Here is a 6,501-nt window from a genome sequence, read left to right as displayed (position 1 = left end):
CAGCCCTCCCCTGGGGGTCCCTCCCGCACATTCCCCCTTCCCCTGCCCGTCACGCCCGTCTCATCCTCCCGTGTCCCCCCGGCCCTAACTCTGTGCTTGCCCCTGCTGCAGGAGCCGGAGGCGGCGGAGCCGCTGGAGGCAGCGGCGGAGGAGGAGGAGGAGGCGGAGGAGGAGGAGGAGGAGGTGGTGGAGGAGGTGGAGGAGGCGGCGGCGGCCCTGCCGGGGGCAACGACTTCCAGTGGTGCTTCTCGCAAGTCAAGGGGGCTATCGACGAGGACGTGGCAGAAGGTAAATCAAGCCCCCTTCCCTCCCCTCCCCTCTCCCCCCTTCCTTTTCCCTCCCCCCTCTCATCTTCTGCCCCCTGCCCTTTCCCCTGCCCTGCCCTCTGGGGACCTGGTCCTCGTGCCAGGTCTGGACGAGAGGGTCAGGATGCCCCTCACCCCCCAACCTTAGGACCTCTTCGCAGTTGTGTCGATGCCCACCCCCCTCTCCGGCCCCCCCGGGGGTCGAGGCCACCGGCTTCCTCGCTCCCGGATCCTTTACCCTTCAACAGCGACTGGCCTGATCTCCCAGGCCTGCCTTGGGCGACCGGCGGGCTGGAGCGTGGCCAAGGTTAGCGGGCGGGCCGTGGGGAGGCCGGAAGAAAATGGTGGTGGTAATAGAAGTAGTGATAATGGGGGTATTTATTAAGCACTCGCTACACGCCAGGCACTGTAGTGAGAGCTGGAGTGGATGCAGATAAATCAAGTCGGACCCAGACCTGTCCCGCAGGGGGCTTACGGTCTCCATCCCCATATTCCGGATGATAAATAAGGAAATAAACGACGGGTGTGGACATAAGGGCCGTGGGGCTGAGGGAGGGGTGAATAAAGGGAGCCAATCCAAATGCGAGGGGGACGCCGTAGGGAGTGGCAGAAGAGGAAATGAGGGTCTAGTCGGGGAAGGCCTCTCGGAGGAGATGGGCCTTCAATTAGGCTTTGAAGATGGGGAGGGTCACTGTCGGATCTGAAAGAGGGTGGGCCTTCCAGGCCAGAGGCGGAACGTGGGCGAGATGGCGGCGGCCAGATAGAGGAGACGGAGCAACAGTGAGAAGGTTGCCGTTGGAGGAGCAAAGTGTGTGGATTGCGTTGGAGGAGGAGAGTAGCGAGGGGAGCTAGGAGGGGGCGAGGGGAAGGACAGCTTCAAAGCCGATGGTGAGGAGTTTGTGTTGGTTACGGAGGTGGATGGGCAACCGCTGGAGGTCCTTGAGGAGAGGGGAAACATGGACTGCACGTTTTTGTAGAAAAACGATCAGGGCAGCAGTGTCAAGTATGGACTGGAGTACGGAGCGACAGGAGGCAGGGAGGTCAGCGAGGAGGCTGATTGATTAATCAAATTGGGGTAGAATAAGGGCTTCATTAATTAATCTTGCCATATCCAACCAGCTCTACTCCATCTGAATCCTCTTTGACCTCAGCTGCCCTCAACACTGGTGGACCGCCCCCTTCTCCTGGAAACATTATCCATCCTCAGTCAGCTTCACTAACCCCATCCTCTCCCGCTTCTCCTCTTATCGCTCTGGCCGCTCGTTCTCAGTCTCTTTCGCGGACTCCTCCTCCGCCTCCCACCCCCTCACTGTAGGGGTTCCTCAGGGTCAGTTCTGGGTCCCCTTCTCTTCTCCATCTACACCGACTCCAAGGGAGAACTCATTCGCTTCCATGGCGTCAACAACCACCTCTGTGGGATGATTCCCAAACCTTCATCTCCAGCCCTGATCTCTCTCCCTCTCCGCAGTCTCGCATCCCCTCCTGCTTTCAGGACGTCTCTACTTGGCTGTCCTCCAATCATCTCAAGATGAGCCTGTCCAAAACACAGCTCCTCATCTTGCCACCCAAACCCTGTCCTCCCCCAGACTTTCCCGTCACTGTAGACGGCACCATTCCTTCATTCAGTAGTATCTGAGGGCTTACTATGTGCAGAGCACTGTACTAAGCGCTTGGAATGGACAATTTGGCAACAGATAGAGACGATCCCTGCCCAATGATGGGCTCACAGTCGAATCGGGGGAGACGGACGGACAAAAACAAGACAACATAATCATGATAAATAGAATCAAGGGGATGGACACCTCATTGACTGAATAAATAGGGTAATAAAAATAAAAACCAATGAGCACAGTGCTGAGGGGAAGGGAGAGGGGGAGGAGCAGAGGGAAAAGGGGCTTAGCTGAGGGGAGGTGAAGGGGGGGAGGGAGCAGAGGGGGAGCAGAGGGAAAAGGGGAAGCTCAGTCTGGGAAGGCCTCTTGGAGGAGGTGAGCTCTAAGTGGAGCAAGAGAGTGAGTTTGGAGGAGTTCATTCAGTAGTATTTATTGAGCGCTTACTATGTGCAGAGCACTGCACTAAGCGCTTGGAATGAACAAGTCGGCAACGGAGACAGTCCCTGCCGTTTGACGGGCTTACGGTCTAATGGGGGGAGACGGACAGACGGGAACAATGGCAATAAATAGAGTCGAGGGGAAGAACATCTCGTAAAAACGTTGAGGAGTTGAGGAGGGAGGGCATTCCAGGTCAGCGGGAGGACGTGGCCCCCGGGGGTCGACGGGATAGGCGAGACCGAGGGACGGTGAGGAGGTGGGCGGCGGAGGAGCGGAGCGTGCGGCGTGGGCGGGAGAAAGAGAGAAGGGAGGAGAGGTAGGAGGGGGCGAGGGGATGGACAGCCTTGAAGTCCAGAGTGAAGAGTTTTTGTTTCGTACGGAGTTTGATAGGCGACCACTGGAGGTTTTTGAGGAAGGGAGTGACAGGCCCAGAGCGTTTCTGCGGGAAGATGATCCGGGCGGCGGAATGAAGAATAGACTGGAGTGGAGAGAGACAGGAGGATCCTTCCTGCCTCTCGGGCCCGTAACCTTGACATTATCCTTGACTCCTCTCTCACATTCAGCCCACATATTCAATCTATCTCTAAATGCTGTTTGTTCGACCTGCACAACATCCCTAAAATCCCCCCCTTCCTCTGCATCCGAGCTACTACCACATTCATCCAAACACTTCTCCCATCTCTCCTCGATTACCGCATCGGCCTCCGTAGTGACCTCTGCCTCCTGTCTCTCCCCACTCCAGTCCGCATTTGACCGTGCTACCCGGATCGTTTTTGAACAGAAACCTTCAGGCCACACCTCCCCTCTCCTCAAAGAACCTCCGCCGTCCGTCCCCTTGCCCCCTCCTACCTCACCTCGCTACTCTCCTTCTCCGACCCGGCCTGCACGCTTCACCCTTCCAGTGCCGATTTTCTCACTGTCCCTCCATCTCGTCTATCTCGCCGGCAATCTCTCGCCCGCGTCCTCCCTCTGGCCTGAAACGCGCTCCCTCCTCACGTCACGACGACTCTCCCCTGCTTCAAAGCCTGATTGAAGGCCCGTCTCCTCCTGGAGGCCTTCCCTGACTAAGCCCTCCTTTCCTCTTCTCCCTCTCCCCTCTGTGTCGCTCAGCCTCACGGCACTCGTGTTTGAATCCATAATTCATTTCTGTATATTAATGTCCGTCTCCCCCTCTAGACTGTAAGCTCGTTGTGGGCAGGGGATGTGTCGGTTACACTGTCACGTAATGTGCCTAGTAGAGCGTCCTGCACACAATAAGTGCTCAAATTCGACTGATTGATGTGATAGATTGGATGGAGAGGAAAGGGCAGAGTGTAGCGCAGTTGGGAAGGTGGAACTGGTGGAATTTAGTGATAGATTGAATATATGGGTTGAATGAGAGAGATAGCTCCCTCTCCATGAGCTGTACAGTGCTCAGCACAGAGTAGGCGCTCAGTAAATGCTACCGATTGCATCGAACCTTTGCCCAAGCTCCCCTAGTACCAAGCGAGGAACAGAGTGAGGCCCGGGGTATCTAAATTTTTTAAGTCCATTCGTCAAACTCGAGTCTCTCCTTCTGCCGGTTGTCAGCCTCCCTGCAGACAAATGGAAAACTCAACGGCTCTGACCATGCCGAGGGACAGGGATTTAGCAAATATTCCACGTTCGGTTCCAGTGAACAAAAACCCCTCAAGCCATCGTTAAAAATTTCAGTGTGTCCTGTGAATTCGGCAGGCAAGTGGGAATGGATATCCTCTGTGAGGAAAAATATACGGAGAAGATGGTCTGATAGCGGGCGACGACGCTTTTTCAAGGTTTTTAGATTGCCGAATGCTAACACGGCCTTTTGGTCGGGCAGGCAGTCCGTGGCGTTGAGCACCTACCAGGTGCAGAACACTGTACAAAGCGCTTGGGAGAGTATTCAATAGTATTGAGCGCTTACTATGTGCAGAGCACTGTACTAAGCGCTTGGGATGAACAAGTCGGCAACAGATAGAGACGGTCCCTGCCGTTTGACGGGCTTACGGTCTAATCGGGGGAGACGGACGGACGAGAACAATGGCAATAAACAGAGTCAAGGGGAAGAACATCTCGTAAAAACCGATGGCAACTAGATAGAATCGAGGCGATGTACAATTCATTAACAAAATAAATAGGGTAAGGAAAATATATACAGTTGAGCGGACGAGTACGGTGCTGTGGGGATGGGAGGGAGAGGTGGAGGAGCAGAGGGAAAAGGGGAAAATGAGGGTTTAGCTGCGGAGAGGTAAAGGGGGGATGGCACAGGGAGTAGAGGGAGAAGAGGAGCTCGGTCTGGGAAGGCCTCTTGGAGGAGGTGAGTTTTAAGTAGGGTTTCGAAGAGGGGAAGAGAATCAGTTTGGCGGAGGTGAGGAGGGAGGGCGTTCCGGGACCGCAGGAGGACACGACCCGGGGGTCGACGGCGGGATGGGCGAGATCGAGGGACGGTGAGGAGGTGGGCGGCGGAGGAGCAGAGCGTGCGGGGTGGGCGGTAGAAAGAGGGAAGGGGCAAGGTGATGGAGAGCCTCGAAGCCTAGAGTGAGGAGTTTTTGTTTGGAGCGGAGGTCGATAGGCAACCAGTTGGTCAGCGGCTAAAACGACTCACCGTTCTGGTTCTAACAGGCCGATCTGTTCCTATAACTCGGTTCACTTCAGCACGGCCTAATGGAAAGGGCACGGTCTTGGGAGACAGAGGACCTGGGTTCTAATCCTGACTCCACCCCTTGTCTGCTGGGTGACCTGGGCCGAGTCACTTCTCTTCTCTGGGCCTCAGAGGCCTCATCGGTGGAATGGGGATGAAGACTGTGAGCCTCGTGTGGGTCATGGACTATGTCCAGCCTGATTAGTTTCTATCTACCCCAGCTCTTAGTACAGTTCCTGACACACAATAAGTGCTTAACAAATAGTATAGCCTGTGTCAGGGTGTGCTTGGAAAGTGGAGGAGGGCTCATATTGTCCCTCTAACACGTGTTCACGGAACTCATTTCCTGTGTTGGTTTCAGGAATTTTGGAGTTTTTGGTGAATCTCCTTTTCTCCTTCAAGGAAACCCTTCAAGTTAGATCACTGCTATCGATCAGTGGCATTAATTGAGCATTTAGCGGGCACATAACGCTGTACTAAGCGCTTGGGAGAACACAGTACAATGGCGGGTAGACACGTTCCCTGTCCACAATGAGTATTGATTCATTACCCTGTGCAGAGCACCGTACTGAACGCTTGGGAGAGTAGAGTACAAAGATAAAGAGTGAGAGTCCCTGCCCACAACAAATTAAGGGGAGGGAGAGTAACATAGAAGCAGCATGGCATAGTAAGAGAGAGCCCGAGCCTGGAGGTCAGAAGGTCATGGGTTCTAATCCCAGCTCTGCCGCTCGTCCGCTGGGTGACCTTGATCCAGTCACTTCACTTCCCTGAGCCTCAGTTCCGTCATCTGTAAAATGGGGATTGAGACTGTGAGCCCCACGTAGGACAGAGACTGTGTCCAACCCGATCTGCTTGTCTCCATCCCTGAGCTTAGTACAGTGCCTAGCAAAGAGTAAGCATTTAACAAATACTATTATAATTATGAGTATTGTTACAGTCTACAGACATAATCATTGAGCGGATTCGGGGACGGGGTTCTGAAGTGCCGCTTCTTCGCAGCACCGCGCTTCCCTCATCCAGCTTCCCGGTTATTTTTGCCCCACGAGTGGATCTCCCTGCCTCCTGGGTCATCTCAAGCCGCTCATCTCCCTTCCGTCCTTTTTATGAATCGGCCGACGAGGAAGTCATCCAGCCGTTAAACATCGACTCCCAGAAATGGACGCTCGTTCATTCGTTCTGTCTTATTTGAGTGCTTACTGTGGGCAGAACTGTCTTCTAAGCACTCGGAAAGTACAATTAAGGCAACCCCTGCCCACAACGGGCTCAAAGTCTAGAAGGTGGGGGAGACAGACATCAAAACAAGTAATCGGGCCTTAATATAAATAAGTAGAAATTTATGTTCATATATACACAAGCGCTCTGGGGCAGGAAGGTGGAGTAGAGCAGAGGGAGGGAGTCGGGGTGATGGGGAGGGGAGGAGGAGGAGCAGAGGGAAAGGGGGGCTCAGTCTGGGAAGGCCTCCTGGAGGAGGTGAGCCTTCAGTAGAGCTTTGAACGGGGGGAAGAGAGCT

General features: G+C 54.6%; 1 long non-coding RNA gene across 1 annotated transcript; it reads left to right on the top strand.

Annotated features, from left to right (window-relative positions):
* Positions 1-243: 243 nt before the first annotated feature.
* LOC120638295 lies at positions 244-6,155 on the top strand. The gene is made up of 2 exons (XR_005659882.1): positions 244-288; positions 5,929-6,155. It is a non-coding gene; the product is annotated as an uncharacterized LOC120638295 (long non-coding RNA).
* The last annotated feature ends 346 nt before the right edge of the window (positions 6,156-6,501 follow it).

Source organism: Ornithorhynchus anatinus, chromosome 3, assembly GCF_004115215.2.
Source record: "Ornithorhynchus anatinus isolate Pmale09 chromosome 3, mOrnAna1.pri.v4, whole genome shotgun sequence".
Taxonomy (NCBI): Eukaryota; Metazoa; Chordata; class Mammalia; order Monotremata; family Ornithorhynchidae; genus Ornithorhynchus; species Ornithorhynchus anatinus.
This window is presented reverse-complemented; position numbering and strand designations above follow the sequence as displayed.